The 19020-nt window shown below is 39.5% G+C and overlaps 1 gene segment (V, D, J or C); it reads left to right on the forward strand.

Moving 5' to 3' along the window:
- The window catches only part of LOC117715468 (immunoglobulin kappa constant-like), a 473681-nt gene that overhangs the window by 278963 nt on the left and 175698 nt on the right, over positions 1 to 19020 (forward strand).

The following is a 19020-nucleotide window of genomic DNA, read 5'->3' on the forward strand; positions in this document are numbered from 1 at the left end:
TGTTGCTGGAACAGTTGCTAAAGACTTACATCCTGATCCATAGATAGCAGGCCAAGAGACAGACACAGGGCCTGGCAGTGAAACTTCAAAGCCCAGCCTAAGTGTGTCACTCACATATCTCTTTCAACAGGGCCACCCTTCCTCCAATGCCTCCTACTCCTTCCTAACAGCCAACCAAATGCAGAACAAGACACTCAAATATATGATGGGGTGTTCTCATCCAAACCACCACAAATGCCTTTATGTTCTTCATGAAATTATTATGATGGCTAAAGAAACTCCATTTTATGTTAGGTATTCATCTTGGTAACCACTAGCTGATTTTCTCTAACTCCAGTCCCTGGAAGGTAAGTTTCTATAACCTTGACTTAGTGACCCTCACCAGAAATGCACAGCCATGACCATCTACTTGTTAAGAGACAACTAACTGCATTGTGGCTTCTCTAACCTCCATACTATCAAGGGCTATTTTGAAGTTGCCTTATCTTGGCAGAGCATAACAACTCCTGACTTGCTTGTGCAGATACTCAAGGTCATCTTGTGGTTTTTCAGTTTTAAAAGTCCTTCCCTCATTCTCCTTCATGCAGAAATATCAATTTTGGCTCAGAGATTGTTATCTTGATGACAGTAATCAATAAATCTTTTTTTATTATCAAATCACAATTTTTACTTTTTAACACAGGGGTTATAAACACAAAAAGGCAGGATGTGGGGAAGGGGATGACACAGGAGCATAGGTGTTCAAGGGGAGTACAGATATCTTTCAGAACAGGGTATCAGCTGGGTGAAGGTTCAGGGAACAGGTCACTATGACTCTGCCTATGATTCATTTGTCCTTATCTAAGTTAATACTATCCACCAAGGCTGCCCATTTACAAGGTCTATGACTACTCAGGCTGGTAAATATCCACAGAAGCTGCCTGTTTACAATAGCTTATAAGCCATCTGTTTCAGTGTTTTTCCTCAGAGACCCAAGACTTTGTGTTAGTAGGCATGTATGTCAGGCCTATTGCTGATTTTAAGCTTATGGCTGATTTTAGGCCTTCAGTATATAAGCAAGGATACCCCTGACATCTCCTCCCTTCCTCAAGTATAGAAGAGCCATGGCGATTCTAATCTTGCAGAGGCAGGGATAGAGGCCTGACCTCCAGTAATTAAAGGGGACCTTGTAATGGCTCTGGTCCTCCTGTCGTTGTTCAGTGAGGTATGAGGGCCATACCCATCGCGATGTCATTTTCCTAGAGAGGGGATACTTTTGGCATCAACCCCTATGCAGTCAGGTTTGTCCCTCTGGGAAGCCAGAAAGATATTTTTAACTTTTATTTATATTCATTTGCAGTACTTAGCCTTGCAGCCTAAGCAAGAATTCAGATCACCAGTCAGAGAGGGTTCTGGGTGGCCCCTCTCTGCTTGGTCTAGGGGCCAAAGTTCCCTCTTTTAGGTTGGGTGGAGATGGGGTTTGGGAACACTCTGGATAGAGTAACAACCTCATCTTGAGTCTTGTGGTCCTCCATAGCTAACTTATGATAATGTATCTGAATAGATTTTGCTATCAAATTTTCTATCTGTTGTTTCACAAAGTTAGTCGGCCTATATAAGGCCCAGGGACCAAAAGAAATAAACAAAAATAACCCAATTAATGATCCCAAGATGAAAGAAAGTAAGGGTGACTACCATGGAGAGGTTGAAAACCAATTCTTGTACCAGGTCTCATATTTATCTTTCTATCTCTGTCTTTTCTCAAGTCCTTCTCTGACAGTTTTCATGCTCTCTTTAATCATCCCTGTCTTGTCTATGTAAAAGCAACACTCTTTAAGGGCTGTGCCAGGGGCCAGTCCCCTCGCCCCCCAGCTTGGGGGTGGGAGAGGGAGAGAGAGACACAGCTGGTTCTTCTTTCTTCTCCTCCTCCCACCGTCCGGTTCTTCTCGAGGCAGCCCCTATGCTACTGTAGCTGACCTGCAGTCAGCATCCTGGCCCTAAGACCAGCAAGGAGTTAAGTAAATAGCCTTGTACTATCCTAAAAACTTCTTCTGAGGGCTCTAAAAACTGCTGGGCTCTAACTTGTGGCTGGGTTGAATGAAGAAAAGACACTTTAGAGAAGTTACTATAGAGTTTATTAAGTGTAAAAAGTATTCTATGAAAGCTATCTGAGGGGAAACGTGGAAAGGTCCTGAGTGGGGAAGAAGAAAAGATTCTAACAAAGTAAAAAACCTAAGGGAGAAAAATTCTAGGCAGGGGGAAAGGAAAGGGCGATGGGGTCTAACTAACTAATTCCTAATTCATGCGCCTCCTCTCAACTCTTTGTCTTCAGTATTTATATTCCATTCAGAGTACATGATCACACGTTACAAAGTTCATCACAAGTTCACACCAAAATTCAAGTCATAAATTGAAATAGAAGTTTACAACACAGAATGTTTATATGAATATCCATTAGGAGTAATTATCTAGCTAGACATTCATTGCCTGTCTAGCTCCACAGGTTCGCAGAAAGTTTGAAACTATAACTTAAGAAATTAGTGAAGTTTTGTATAGATAAACCCAGGCAATATTTTCTCTTCTGTCCTGGTACCTATAATAAATTGTGGATTCCCTCTAGTAACCTAGGCTAATTGTTTTATGACCTCTTGGAATGTGCTCTGAGCAGGAGAAGGTCCAGTTACTATCACTCTTGGGGCAATTAACTGATAACACTCAGGAGACTGGCAGAGTTCTCATTGCAGTTTGACTATGCCTAAGGGACTTAATAGCAGTCCCAATATAAAAGAGCTTAGTAATCACTGATATAATTTTAGGAATTCTTATAAGATCATCATTAAGACTTAAGAAGTCATCTATTTGTCTATATAGTATCACTACAAGACAGTACATCTTCGTGGATCTGCAGAGATCTGCTACAAAGGGGTGTGCTATTGCTTAGTGATTGTTACATATGTTTAATAATAGTAATAACGGGAAAAGCATATTAAAAGCAGGAATCTTTCCTAAAATCACGTCCACCACAGCCTTGCTAATGGGGCACACTCATCGCAGATTATATAATAATCCGAGGCAAGCATTTCAGGATGATCATCTGCTCATTATTAGCTTGTCCCATTATGGCTCCCGACAGGGCTGTACAATCTAGAGCTGTACACAATCTTTTCTATTGTAAAAGAGTAAATCAAGTCCAATAAGATTCTTTGCAATTTTTGGAGATCACTTCAGACAGCGAAACGAGGGATTTCTTCAGATTAGTGATGTCAATCTCTAGCTGTTTGATGTCCTTGTCAAAGGCTCATGGAAGGTCCATTTAAGGATAAGAGGGTCCTTCCACATAGCTGTGGCATAGTTTTTATTGATCTCAGCGATGCCAGAGGCAGTCAGCTGCAGATTTGCCATGAGCTTTCAGTTTTAGAAAACTAAAAGTGAACAAGGCATGATGGAGAGTATTTTTAGGAGACCCATTCTGCGGGTACAGTTCCCCCTCTTTTGTTTTTAAAGCCAATTGTTCAGAGTTCTTGTAAAATTAGGGCAGAAGCACCAACAGCCACTCCTTCCACTCTCAGAGAGTCATGAAGACACTATTTAAAGAAATATAAATCTTTATTAATAATCTCATTTATCAAAGGACTGTTATAAAACAGCCAACAACTAATCAATCTATATAATATATCGATTAATGATAGCTTCTTCTACTTTTTGTAAAATTACTTCTCTTTTGTCAATTAATTGTTGAGGGAAATTAGGATTTGCATCTCTCTTGAGAATATTAAAAAGAAACTTAAATTATTTTATGGAAAGCTTAAAATAAGATCTCAGCCACTAAGCATCTCCTGGAAACTTTTGGAAATAATTTGAAATAAGTAAACTATCTTTTTTTGGCCAGACACATTATCTGTTTTTTTTTAATTGGATATTTTATGTATTTACCTTTCAATGTTATCTCCTCTCCCATTCTCCCCCAAGACCCCTTATCCCATACCCACTCTTATTATTTTTATGAGAGTTTGGTCCCACCATCCTCACAGTTCTGCTTCCCTGCTCTTGAATTCTCCGACACTAGGAAATCCAAACTTTTGGAGACCATGGCCCTCCACTTCCACTGATGCCTAACAGGGCCACCCTCAATTACCTATACCAGTGGAGCCATGAGTCCCTCCCTTTCTGTTCTCAGGCTGGAGGTTTAGACCCTGGGAACTCTGGTTGAGTATTTGATACTCCTTCTAAAAGGATCAAAGCACCCACACTCTGGTATTCCTTCTTCTTCTTGAGTTTCATGTGCTCTATGTATTGTGTCTTAGGTATTGTGAGCTTTTGGGCTAATATCCACTTATCAGTGAATGAATACCATGTGTGTTCTTTTGTGATTGGGTTACCTCACTCAGGATGATATTTTCAAGCTCCATCCATTTGCCTAAGAATTTCATGAACTCATTGTTTTTAATAGCTGATTAATATTCCATTGTGTAAATGTACCACATTTTCTATATCCATTCCTCTGTTGAAAGACACCTGGGTTCTTTCCAGCTTCTGGCTATTATAAATAAGGCTGCTATGAACATAGTGGAGCAGGTGTCCCTGTTGTATGTTGAAACATATTTTGGGTATATACCCAGGAATGGTATAGCTGGGTCCTCAGGTAACACTATGTTCAATTTTCTGAGGTACCAACAGACTGCTTTCCATAGTGGTTGTAGCAGCTTAGAAACCAACCACCAATGGAGGAGTGTTCCTCTTTCTCCGCATCCACACCAGCATCTGCTGTCATATTCTGACTGGTGTGAGGTAGAATCTTAGTGTTGTTTTCATTTGCATTTCCCTGATGACTAAGGATGCTGAACACTTCTTTGGGTGCTTCTCAACCATTGGAGTTTCCTCAGTTGAGAATTCTTTGTTCATCTCTGTACCACATTTTAATAGGGTTATTTGATAGTCTAGACTCTAATTTCTTCAGTTCTTTGTATACCTTGGATATTAGCCCTCTGTCAGATGTAGGATTGGTAAAGATCTTTCCCCAATCCATTGGTTGCCACCTTGTCCTATTAACAGTGTCCTTTGTTTTACAGAATCTTTGCAGTTTTATGAGGTCCCATTTGTCAATTCTTGATCTTAGAGAATAAGCCATTGGTGTTTTGTTCAGGAACTTTTCTCCTGTGCCCATGTGTTCGAGGCTTTTCCACATTTTCTCTTCTATTAGTTTCAGTGTAGCTGGGTTTATTTGAAGGTCCTTGATCCACTTGGAATTAAGTTTTGTACAAGGAGATAAGTATGGATCAATTTGCATTCTTCTACATGCTGACCTCCAGATGGACCAGCACCATTTGCTGAAAATGCTGTATTTTTTCCACTGGATGGTTTTAGCACCGTTGTCAAAGATAGAGGTGACCATAGATATGGGGGTTCATTTCTGGGTCTTCTATTCTACTCCATTGATCCTCCTGCCTGTCTCTGTTCCAATACCATGCAGTTTTTATGACTATTGCTTTGTAGTATAGCTTGAAATCAGGGATGGTGATTCCCCCAGAAGTTCTTTTATTGTTGAAAGTAGTTTTTGCTATCCTGGGTTTTTTTTTATTCCAAATGTCTTTTAAGGTTTCTCTTTCTATCTCTGTGAAAAATTGAGTGGTAATTTTGATGGGGATTGCATTAAATCTGTAGATTGCTTTTGGCAAGATGGTCATTTTTTACTAAGTTAATCCTGCCAATCCATGAGCAGGGGAGATCCTTCCATCTTCTAAGATCTGTTTCAATTTTTTTCTTCAGGGGCTTGAAGTTTCTGTCATACAGGCCTTTCACTTGCTTGGTTTAATTCACACCAAGGTATTTTATATTATTTGTGACTATTGTGAAGGGCATGGTTTCCATAATTTCTTTCTCAGCCATTCTATTTTTTGAGTAGAGAAAGGCTACTGATTTGAGTGAGACAATTAGCTACTTTACTAAAATTGTTTATCAGGGTTAGGAGTTCTCTGGTGAAAGTTTTGGGATCACTTAAGTATACTATTATATCATCTGCAAATAGTGAAATTTTGACTTCCTTCTTTCCTATTTATATCCCTTTGACCACTTTTTGTTGCCCAATTGCTCTGGCTAGGACTTCTAGTACTATATTGAATAGGTAGGGTGAGAGGGGGCAGCCTTGTCTCATCCCTGATCTTAGTGGGATTGCTTCAAGTTTCTCTCCATTTAATTTGATGTTGGCTACTGGTTTGCTGTATATTGCTTTTACTATGTTTAGATATGGACGTTGAATTCCTGATCTTTCCAAGACTTTTATCATGAAGGGGTGTTGAATTTTGTCAAATGCTTTCTCAGCATCTAGTAAGAGGATCATGTTTTTTTTTCTTTGAGTTTGTTTATATAGTGGATTACATTGATAGATTTCCGTATATTGAACCAACCCTGTATTCCTGGGATAAAGCCTACTTGATCATGATGGATAACTGTTTTGATACGTTCTTGTATTCAGTTCATGAGAATTTTATTGAGTATTTTTGCATCAGTATTTGTTAGGAAGATTGGTCTGAAGTTCTCTTTCTTTGTTGGGTCTTTCTGTGGTTTAGGTATGAGCTTAACTTTGGCTTCACAGAAAGAATTGGGTAGTGTTCCTTCTGTTTCTATTCTGTGGAATAGTTTGAAGAGAATTGATATTAGGTCTTCCTTGAAGGTCTGATAGAATTCTGCACTAAAGCACTGTGGTCCCAGAAATTTTTTTTGGTAGGGACACTTTTAATGACTGCTTCTATTTCTTTTGGGGTTATGGGACTGTTTAGATGGTTTATCTGCTCCTTATTTAACATTGGTAACTGGTATTTGTCTAGAAAATTGTCCATTTTCTCCAGATTTTCCAATTTTGTTGAGTATGGGCTTTTGTAGTAGGATCTAATTCCTTGGTTTCTGTTGTTCCGTCACGCTTTTCAGTTCTGATTTTGTTAATTTGGGTAATGTCTCTCTGCCCTTTGGTTCGTCTGGCTAAGGGTTTATCTATCTTGTTGATTTTCTCAAAGAACCAAGTCCTGATTTTATTGATTCTTTGTATAGTTCTTTTTGTTTCTATTTGGTTCATTTCAGCCCTGAGTTTGAATATTTCCTCCTGTCTACTCCTCTTGAGTATATTTGCTTCTTTTTGTCCTAGAGCTTTCAGGTGTGTTGTCAAGCTGCTAGTGTATGCTCTTTCCAGTTTCTTTTTGTAAGCACTTAGAACTATGAGTTTTCCTCTTAGCACTGCTTTCATTGTGTCCCATAGGTTTTTGTCAGGGACAGCTCTATCAATGTTGGAACCCACACTGCCAAAAGCCTTGGGGGCTAAATTGTTAGAGCCCACACTGCCCCAAGCTGCTCAGGTCCATGGGTTGGGATTCAGCAAGAGAGAAAGTGAGGATGGACGCAAAGAATGGAGATCAGGCAGAGTGTGATTCAGTCCCATTTATTCTCCAGTCTCCTTTCTTCTCTTCAAGTCCCTAGTTCCCAGTCCCAAGTTCCAGTTCCTAGTCTCAGGTCCCAATCCCAGGTCCAGCTATAATAATTCTCAAGTCCTTATCTCAGTTCTAAGTTGTTAGTCTCTTTCCCAGCTCCAAGTTTCCTTCTTCTGGATCTTTTCTTCTGTCTGCCTCTGAATTTTATATGTCTCACTTCTAAGTCACGCCTTTAAGTCAGGCCTTTAAGTCTTGTCTCTAAATCACACCTTTAAGTCATGCCTTTAAGTCTCACACACCCAAGGGAAGGTATATTCTTTTGTTTTAGGATGAGATGTTCTATAAATATCTGTTAAGTCCACTTGGTTCATAACTTCTGTTAGTTTCACTGTATCTCTGTTTAGTTTCTGTTTCCATGATCTGTCTATTGCTGAGAGTAGGGTGTTGAAGTCTCCCACTATTATTGTGTGAGGTGCAGTGTGTACTCTGAGCTTTAGTAAGGTTTCTTGTATGAAAGTGGGTGCTCTTGCATTTGGCGCATAGATGTTCAGAATTGAGAGTTCACGTTGGTTGATTTTTCCTTCAATAAGTCTTTTAAATAAAACTGGATTGAGTCTGTATCCTTTTCCCAGGGATCAGGAACCCCATAACATTATTACTTAGAATATTTTCCAACTCTCCACTGAGCAGCTCTCATGCAATGTCCCAAGATACAAATTATCTTCAAAGTTCATACTTAGAAGGCCACTAATAAACCTGGAAACTGGAAATCCCACATAAGAAGTTTGTAACATGACATATTATGTTCGTTGAATTGGCCTCCAGAGCTCAATTTCATACTCAATCACAATTCCTTTTGTCTCTTCTCTTTTTGAAGGGTTAAGGGAGAAATCAGGATACTAATTTGTAAGCCAGGGTGGCCTCAAATTTGCATTCTCTTTCCTAAATTTCCCAAGAGTTGGGGTTAAAGGTATGCACCTCCAGCCATAAATAAGCCACCTTGAAACATATATAATTCTATATGTTTGGGAAAATATAAAGCTGTGTATTTACAACTGTATTCAAGATATAATCCATAACCATCTTCATGCCAGCTCTGGAGCCTTTCATGATCCGATCATGATCATAAAAAAGTTTGTTTTTCCAGAAAGTTTTATAGATAGAACCTATCATGTGTAGCCATATTTGGGGGTTTTATTTTTACTGGTTGGTTGGTTGGTTGGTTAGTTGGTTGGTTGGTTTTGAGAAAAGAGTCTCTCCACTTGCCCAGGCTGACCTCAAAATTAACAATTTTCCTGTTTGTGCCTTAGTGTTCAAGGTAGCTGAAAGTCTAAGCATAAATTGTAGCAAACAGCTAATGTGTAGCCTTTGGGACCAGCTTCATTTCCCCAGCACAGCACACTAAGAGAGTCACCAATAACATTTTAGATGTTGGTAGTAGACTGTTTGGTGTTAGTGTTACTCGATTGTTGGATAGTCCCAAGCTTTCTTTTTAATCACTAGTTCAAGGACATGTGACTGTTTCAAGTTTGCATCTGTTAGTAATAATATTGTGCAGAATAGTGGCACATGCCTGTAATCCCTGCATTACTGGGGACAGAGATAGTCTTCATAGTGAGCCTTGGGCCAGGCTCTGCTACACAGCAAGGCCCTGTCTCAGTAATAATGAAAGTTTATACATTTAAATACAGGTTTTATATAAAAAAATTTCATGGTTAAAGATGTAGTAGAAAATTTTCCCCTGTGCCTCGGTATTTGAGGGTCTTCCCCACCTTCTCTTTTATTAGTTTCAGTGTATCTGGTTTTATGTGAAGGTCTTTTATCCACTTGGACTTGAGCTTTGTACAAGGGGTCTAAGAATGGATCGATTTGCCTTCTACATGCTGACCTCCAGTTGAACCAGCACCATTTGTTGAAAATGCTGTCCTTTTTCCACTGAATGGTTTTAGCTCCTTTGTCAAAGATCAAATGATCATAGGTGTGTGGGTTCATTTCTGGATCTTCAATTCTATTCCATTGATCTTCCTGCCTGTCTCTGTTCCAATACCATGCAGTTTTTATCACTACTGCTCTGTAGTACAGTTTGAGGTCAGGGATGGTGATTCCCCCAGGGGTTCTTTTATTGTTAAGAATAGTTTTCACACATGTCTCCACCAGTCAAAGACAGTTTATATATCTAGGTTGGGTATTGGGTTATACTTCTGATTGAGCATTACCAAACTTATAAAGCCTTTGACTAACACTTTAAAAAATTGTATAAAAGCAAAAAGGGAAAGGGGGTATGGGATAGGGGTTTTCTAGGGAGGGGAAATGGGGAAAGGAATGGCATCTGAAATGTAAATGAAATATAAAATATAAAAAAAAGAAATTTTAGTAAGCTTGTAGAAACTGGATAGTTCCAAAGCCATAGAATGTTTCAGATTTACAGTGATTAAAGACCGTTTTCAAATGTTATGATGAAAGAATACTGCTAATACATAATTTTTAAATCTTAAAAAAAAAAGAATAGTTTTAGCTATCCTGGGTTTTTTGTTATTCCAAATGAATTTGAGGAATGCTCTTTCTATCTAAGTGAGGAATTGAGTGGTAATTTTGATGGGGATTGCATTGAATCTGTAGATTGCTTTTGGCAAGATGGTCATTTTTACTATATTAATCCTGCCAATCCAAGAGCATAGGAGATCTTTCTATCTTCTGAGATCTTCTTCAATTTCTTTCTTCAGAGACTTGAAATTCTTATCATACAGATCTTTCACTTGCTTGCTTAGATTCACACCAAGGTACTTCATACCATTTGTGACTATTGTGAAGGGTGTCATTTCCCTAATTGCTTTCTCAGCCTGTTTATCCTTCAAGTAAAAGAAGGCTACTGATTTGTTTGAGTTAATTTTATATCCAGCCACTTTGCTGAAGTTGTTTATCAGGTTTAGGAGTTCTCTGGTAGAAATTTTAGAGTCACTTAAGTATACTGTTCCACCTGGGTATCCATCCCATGTCTAGTCACCAAAGGTAGATGCTGATGTGCATGTCAGGAAGTGCATGCTGACAGGAGCCTGATATAGCTGTCTCCTTAGAGGTCTGCCAGAGTCTGACATATTTAGAGGCTGATGCTCACAGATAACCATTGAACTGATCAAGGGGTTCCCAATGGAGGAGTCAGAGAGAAGACTGAAGGAGCTGAAAGGGTTTGTGGCCCCATGGGGAGAGCAACAATACCAACCAACCAGAGCTCCCAGAGTCTAAACCACCAGCCTGGGAGCACATAGGGAGGGACCCATGGCTCCAGCTGTATATGTAAGGGAGAATGGCCTTGTCGGGCATAGGTGGGAGAGGAGATCCTTGGTCCCATCAAGGCTAGACTTCGATTGTGGGGGAATTTGAGAGTGGGGAGGTGAGAGTGGGAGGGGGTAAGTGGGGGTACATCCTCATAGAAGCAGGAGGAGGAGAATGGGATAGGTGGTTCCTGGGTGGGGGGCAGGGGGCATATGGGGTAAGGGGATAACATCTGAATGTAAATAAAATATCCAATTAAAAAACACCTAGTAGAAGACTTCAGGGTCATAAATTATGCTTAGCTTTAAAAGAAACTGGCAAAGTGTTTGGCCAAGACACTGTACCATTTAACACAGATCATTTGTGCACCAAAGAGGAGTAGCAAATAATCAAACTCAGGGCTGAAATCAACCAAGTAGAAAAGTAGATACAAAAAGAACTATACAAAGTATCAACAAAACCAGGAGCTGGTTCTTTGAGAAAATCAACAAGATAGATAAACCCTTAGCCAGACTAAACAGAGGGCACAGAGACAGTTCTAAATTAATAAAATCAGAACTGAAAAGAAAGACATAACAACAGAAACTGAAGACAACGCTAGTCTTGAATTAATTAGAGGAAGGGGCATGGGGTAAGGGGTTAGGCATCAGTGGAAGTGGACAGCCTTGGTGCCTGGAAGTTTGGATTCCCTAGTGTTGCAGAATTCCAGAGCAGGGAGGCAAGAATGGGGGGATGGTGGGAGCACAACCTCATAGAAACTCCCACAGTTGTATTAATTAGACATGACAGAGGCAGGCTGCCAGAAGACTAGATTCCAAAATTCAAACAAAAAATTATCTTGATACTAAAATTTGTTTTGAGAATTGTATATTGCAAAATACAGAGCCTTGGTGTATCTACTCATCAAGCAAGCTGAGCAGACCTGCTTGAACCTCTGATGTCCTGGAATTCCATCTGGATGCAGTGAAGACACAGCATCAGAGGCTTATCAACTTACTCTTTCCCTGCCCCTCTTCTAATATCTCAACACCCATAATCAGCTTGAAGAAGTTAATGAAGAGTTGGCGCCCCTATTCCCTGAGCTTGGGGACCAGGATGGTTAATATTGGGCTGTCTTTCTAAGGAAAGTAGTGGTTTTACTGGAACAGGAAGGATTAGCTAGGATGTATTGCATAGCCATAACCTATTGATAGAAATATGTATAATTGTTATTAAGATGAAGTTATAATTTCATAAAAGATACAAAATTTACTTTGATTTCAAATTTAAGGTTTTCATGAGTATGAGCTTCTCATTAATATAAAAGTGAGATTAATATTCTTACTCCCATAGACATTGTGCCTATATAACACATTTAGGAATACAAGGCTTAGACCCAGTTCTTCTTTAACTTTTCTAACTGATTTGAAATGGTTAGCTTTTGAGTTAAGGGCCTATAGCAAATTCATGGCTTGGAGTTTATTGTTAGGGTGTTTTCTATATTTTACTTAGAAATAGCTGAGAGGAGTTAACAGACAAAAGTCCAGATTGCCTTGCATGGATAGTTGGTTTTCAAATCATCAGAAGTCTACAGAATTGACATTACAAACATTTTTGTATTAATGTTCATTTTGATTAGAGACCTGTCTTCTCCTAACAGCTTTCTCTCTTGGATTCTAAGACAAAATTGAGCATCTTTGGAGTTACTCCAGTTGTGGTGAGACAGCAACTAGTCAAGAATTGCCTCTTTTCATCTACAGACAAATTACTGTCCAGAAAAGGATACACTTGTGGAATAGTCGACTGATTATATCTGCCAAGACAGAGTAATCAGCCCTTAATAATTCTGCATTACTAGGTGTGTCAGATGATCCTAGGCCAGAAAGCTGAAGATAAGATGCTCCAACATTTTATAGTATAGGGACTGTCCAGGTGTTCAGCAGTCTATATAAATTGGCTAAGTTTTAGAGGCTATGCTTTGTGCTTCCCATAATTTCAGGTAACTCAGTCATTCTGGATTTCTGATGGGGTTGATGATTTATAGTCTCATAGCCTATCCCAGCTATTTACTTTGAGAGAAAAGATTTGAGAGGATGATTTTCACCTGACATTCATTCTAAAGCCAAGAAAAAAAGCCAGGTTCAGAACTAAGTCTTTTAGTTAGGAGAGATGACAGAGGTTCTGGTTAGTCAACAAAATGATGGACTGGGTATTAGGTCTATCTTGTACCTTACTGACACAAATTGGTATAGTTATGCTCTAACTGTATTTTGAGAGAAAAGTTTTATTTTAACAGGAAGTGTTATATGTAGGAGGACCTAAGGTTAGAGGAGTAAGGAGAGGAAGAGGAGGAGTAAGGAGAGGAGGAGGAGGAGAAGGAGAGGAGGATGTAGCTGGGTGGGGCGGGCATGGAGGTGAATGTTCACGTGTCTCCACAAGTCAAAGGTAGTTTGTATATCTAGGATGGGTATTGAGTTACACTTCTGGTTGTATGGGCATTTTGTTATTGAGCATTACCAAATTTATAAAGCCTTTGTGTAACAATAAAAAATAGTATAAAAGCCAAAGGGAGAAGGGGGGATGGGATAGAGGTTTTCTAGGGAGGGGAAATGGGGAAAGGGGATGGCATCTGAAATGTAAATAAAATATACAATAAAGATTTTCACATCTCCTTACCTTTAAAAAAACTATTCAAAACAGAAACAAGAGGAACGCTACCCAATTCGTTCTATGAAGCCACAATTACACTCATACCTAAACCTCACAAAGACTCAACAAAGAAAGAGAACTTCAGACCAATCTCCCTTATAAATATCAATTCAAAAATACTCAATAAAATTCTCACAAACCAAATCCAAGAACACATCAGAACAATCACCCATCATGATCAAGTAGGCTTTATCCTGGGAATAGAGGGATGGTTCAATATACAGAAATCCATGAATATAATCCACTATGTAAACAAACTCAAAGAAAAAAACCACATGATCATCTCACTAGATGTTTTTGAGAAAGCATTTGACAAAATTTAACATTCCTTCATGGTTAAAAGTCTTGGAAAGATCAGGAATTCAAGTCCCATAGCTAAATATAGTAAAAGCAATATACAGGAAACCATTAGCCAACATCAAACTAAATGGAGAGAAACTTGAAGCAATCCCACTAAGATCAGGCACTAGACAAGGCTGCCCACTCTCACCCTACCTATTCAATAGAGTACTGGAAGTCCTAGCTAGAGCAATTAGACAACAAAAGGAAGTCAAAAGGATACAGATAGGAAAGGAAGAAGTCAAAATATCACTATTTGTAGATGGTATGATAGTATACTTAAGTGACCCCCAAACTTCCACCAGAGAACACCTAAACCTGATAAACAACTTCAGTAAAGGGGCTGGATATAAAATCAACTCAAACAAACCAGTAGCCTTCCTCTACTTGAAGGATAAACAGGCTGAGAAAGAAATTAAGGAAAATGACACCCTTCACAATAGTCACAAATAGTATGAAATACCTTGGTGTGAATCTAAGCAAGCAAGTGAACGATCTATTGTGGGAAGCGGCTCTGCTCTCACCACTACAAGGTGGCGCTTGGCATAGGCATTGCTTGAGAGAAAAGACAACTCCATATATGGAGTTGTATGCACTGAGAGGTGTGGTTACCCAATCACCCCACCTCGAATCATTGAGAATGGCTAATCACCAGTGACTTCGTGGCAGCTGCTGATAGGATCAAGGCAATGCTTATAAGGAGATGCACAGGGAAGAGAAAGGAGAGAAAGAGAAGAGAGAGAAGAAGCTCGCTGTACAGGGATACCTGAATAAACCACTTGAAGAACATGGTTACTGTTGCCATATTCCGCTGGTCGGACGTGGGTAGCGAAAAGTGGTGCCGAAACCCGGGATCCACCGAAACCTCTTAGGACTTGTTCAGAACTTCTAACGGATTCAGGACAGTCGACTGGGTAATTTCCCAGATAAGTGGGACAAGTTAGGTTCTCAGGTAGGAGACAAGATAGGTTCCTGGTATTGGGACTTGTTTAAAGTGACAGTTGAAAGTGGAAGTAGGCTCCCGGTTAGTAAGACAAGTCAGGCTCTCGGAAGAGACTATAAAGTTCCCAGGTAATTGGGACAAGGATAAGTTCTCGGTTTAGAGACTATAAAGTTCCTGGTTTGGGGACAAGTTAAGCAGAAAAATTGAAAGGAGTAGAGCTTAAGAAGGCTACTTTGGAAAAGTTCTTACAGGCCATGGATGAGGTTTTGGTTTCGGGGAAGGATCTTAAGATGGCCAAGAAACGAAGGGTCCAAGAATGATAATGTTAATTGATTTAACTTTTAAAATGAGTGTGATTTTGAGTTATATAGTTATATTTTTCCTCTGGACAAAAGGTCAATGCATAGGTTTTTCTGGTTACTGGCTTAAGGAAAGGCTAATTTGGGAAAAAAAGGTTTTTCTATGAGTTTTTTTGATGAGGTCATTAAGGTAGTAGTTATATCTTCCAGAATTATACGGATCAGATATGACAGAGGTAGGCCTCCAGAAGACTACATTCCAGAGAATCAAACAAAATAATTATCTTGGTACTAAAATTTGTTTTGAGATTTGTATATTACAGAATACACAGCTTTGGTGAATGAATCTTATCACATGCATGTTCACTGATGCCCTGGACTTCCAGCTGGATGCAGTTAACACAGACATCTGAGGCTTATCAATTTACCCTTCCCCTCATCCCTCTTCTAATATCTCAACGACCATGTTCAGCTTGAAGAAGTTAATGACGAGTCGGTGCCCCAATTCCCTGAACTTGGGGACTGAGGTGGTTAATATTAGGCTGTCTTTCTAGGGAAAAGTAATGGTTTTATTGGAACAGGAAAGAAGAGGTAAAATTGATTACACAGCCATAATCTATTGGTAGAAATCTGTATAATTGTTACTAAGCTGTTGCAAATTTAAGGATTTCATTGGTATAATTTCTTCTATTGAAAATTGGTGGGTACAAGGCTTGTGTAGGCCTGCTTAACACCTGGCCAATATTTAGATTGGAAAGCCTGTTTCATAGAATATTCAGCTGAATATGTGGCTCAAAATCAGGCAGCCGGACAGCAACAATGGGATCAGGACATGCTTTTAGGAAAAGGTAGATGAACCATCTTGAATATCAGAGAGAGAAAGGGTTTTGAAAAGCAGTTGTTCTCTCTCTGGGTTGTGTCAGCAAAAAAAAAAGAAAGAAAGAAAGAAAGAAAAGGCTGTTTCAGAGCTCTCCTAGGAACAAGAGAAAATTCAGGAGACGTCTTGAGTTTCTCTCTTCCACAGGAGAAATCCTTAGTTCTGCTTTCTTTGTTTATTGTCCTGTTCTTGGTGCACCAATGTCCACATGTGTCAATTTTCTTTATTTTGTTGTCTGAATGAATGAATGGTGTTCTATGTTTCATGTTCAAAAGAAAAGATCATTAAAACTGCTTGATCTAGCCTTTGTACTAGTTTACCTTGGTTTTAAAAGCAGTCTTAATATGCACAGCAGAGGTTGATAAGTTACCCAACACCTGTAGCTAAAAGTCGAGCTGAGCTGAAAAAACCTTTCCAGGAACTGATTGTCAGCATAAGCTGCTTTTAAAAGGCCCAGCAGCTTTTTGGCTTCTGTGATAAAGAAGAATTGTCTTTCTTAGAAAAATCTCAGTGACAAGGTGCTTTTCTCTTGAAATTACAGCTAGAAAGACAAGAAAATTTTGTTTGGTCTAAATATGAAAATTTGTAGGGAAATAGGAGAACCTCTATCTGATGTGGAGTTAGCCACTGTGCTTATGCAAATGACTCGCGGTACAGGTGCAGCAAATAATAATTCGTGCTTTAAGTGCGGGCAACCAGGACACCTGAAGCGTCAATGCCCACACAGCTGCAGGATAATCAGGATCAAAGAAGCTGAACTCCAGATTTATGCCCGAAGTGCAAAAAGGGAAATCATTGGGAGGCACCATCAGTTATGACCCTTTTTAGAAATAAGAGAGATTTTGGCATTACAGCTGCTATCATTACAGCCATTACAGTATCTGCAGTGGTGGCTACAATGGCTGTCAGTTCATTGACTACCACTGTTCAGACTGCGGCAGCGGTCAATAATATTTCTGCTTCTGTGGCGCAAGCCTTAGATATTCAAAGCAATAGCAACGGCCAGCTTAAAGCTGGAATTTTGTTACTGAACCAGAGAGTTGATCTGGTGCAAGAACAGGTGGATGTCTTAATGGAATTGGCTCAGCTAAGGTGTCAATGGAAGTACTCTGGGTTGTGTGTGACCACGGTCAAATTTGCGAACGCTAGTTATGCAACACAATTATCAAGAAATATTTCTCAGTATCTTACAGGAAATTGGTCTGGGGCAATGGATGATCTTCTTCAAAAGTTGTGACAATCCATTGTTGCCATCAATTCTACTTGAGTGGATGTGTCCTTTGCATCTGGCATGGCTGATTGGATTCTACGGATAGTTTCTCATCTACAGGAATGGACAAGCTTGGGGGCTTTGGCTCTGTGTCTTCTACTTATCAGTTTGCCTAGCATTCTGGTGTCTGTGTCGCATGAGAGTTAGACATGCCTGTGATCAAGCCCTGATGATACAGGTATTTGCAGCAGTAGAGCTGGGACAGTCGCCACAAGTATGATTGGAGAAGATTGATATGGATATATGGTTTGATGAGGACCCTTGCCCAGCAGTTTTGAGGAGGGCTCTGTGTACCAGTAATCACAGGGTGTCAGGTGGCACTGCAAGGGATGTTCTTGAATTATCTCAAGGTAGATTCCTTGAGGGATATGCCTGATTGCATGGAGGTTGAAGCCGAATTCCTTTCCCCATAAAAAGGTGTCGGGACGGGTATGATTAGTAAACCTACTGCACAACAGAGGTCTGAAAATCATTACAATGTCCCACACTTGTCATCCTGATGGGGATCAGGCCTCTACCCCCACACCCCATTAGAAAATGGTAATGAGTACCCTATCGTCTTGTTGTCTGAGGTCGGTGAAACTTCTCATCAAATCAATATAAAAAGGGGGAGATGTAGGGAGCAGAACTAAAGATAGTGCCTGGCTGGGTGCCAGATGCCCCTGGCGAATTGGCTAACCATTTCAGGAAGCCTGGGTGGCACGTAGGCTAGGCTTTACTGCCCATGCATTTTGCTTGTTCATCGTTACATAAAATCGGGCTATGTGACGTATACACTCAGCACCAATCAAGAATGACTGTATGGCAGCTTCTGACTGAAGAGGACACAGAGATTTAAGGGTTGGTAGCTAGAGCTCAGGGGGGCCTTTCGCGATACTTCAAGGTTCCTGAATAAACCATGTTAGGAAGGAGATACCGTGTCCATTGTCTTCTGTCTGCTGGTCGGTTCAGGAGGCAACACACATACATAAAAGAAACTTTACTAAAGCTTAAAGCATACATTGCACCTTACACAATACAAGTGAGGGATTTCAACACCCCACTCTCAACTATGGACAGATCATGGAAACAGAAATTAAACTGAGACACAATGAAACTAATAGAGGTTATGAACCAATTGGACTTAACTGACATCTACAGAACATTTCATCCTAAAACAAAATAATATACTTTCTTCTCATGGTATCTTCTCCAAAATAGACCACATAATTGGTTACAAAACAGGCCTCAACAGATACAAAAAGATTGAAATAATCTCTTGTACCCTATCAGACCACCATGGACTAAGGCTCCTCTTTGACATAGACAAAAACAACGGAAAGCCCACATACACTTGGAAACTGAACAATGCTCTACTCAATGATAACTTGGTCAAGGAAGAAATAAAGAAAGAAATTAAAGACTTTTTAGAATTAAATGAAAATGAGGACACATTATATCATATTTATGGGACTCCCTGAAAGCAGTAATAAGAGGAAAAATCATAGCTCTAAGTGCCCACAAAAAGAAAGTGGAAAGAGCATACATTAACAACTTGACAGCAAACCTGAAAGCATTAAAACAAAAAGAGGCTAATATACCCAAGAGGAGTAGACTGCAGGAAATAATCAAACTCAGGGCTGAAATCAGCCAAGTGGAAACAAAGAACTATACAAAATATCAATAAAACCAGGAGCTGGTTCTTTGAGAAAATCAACAATATAGACAAACCCTTAGCAAGACTAACCAAAGGGCACAGAGACAGTACTCAAATTAATAAAATGAGAACTGAAAAGGGAGACATAACAACAGAAACAGAGGAAATTAAAAAAATCATGAGATCCTACTACAAAGGCCTATACTCAACAAAATTGGAAAATAGGATTAAATGAACAATTTTCTAGATAGATATGAGGTACCAAAGTTAAACAAGGAGCAGTTTAACCATCGAAACA

This window comes from Arvicanthis niloticus, chromosome 9, assembly GCF_011762505.2.
Source record: "Arvicanthis niloticus isolate mArvNil1 chromosome 9, mArvNil1.pat.X, whole genome shotgun sequence".
NCBI classification, from domain to species: domain Eukaryota; kingdom Metazoa; phylum Chordata; class Mammalia; order Rodentia; family Muridae; genus Arvicanthis; species Arvicanthis niloticus.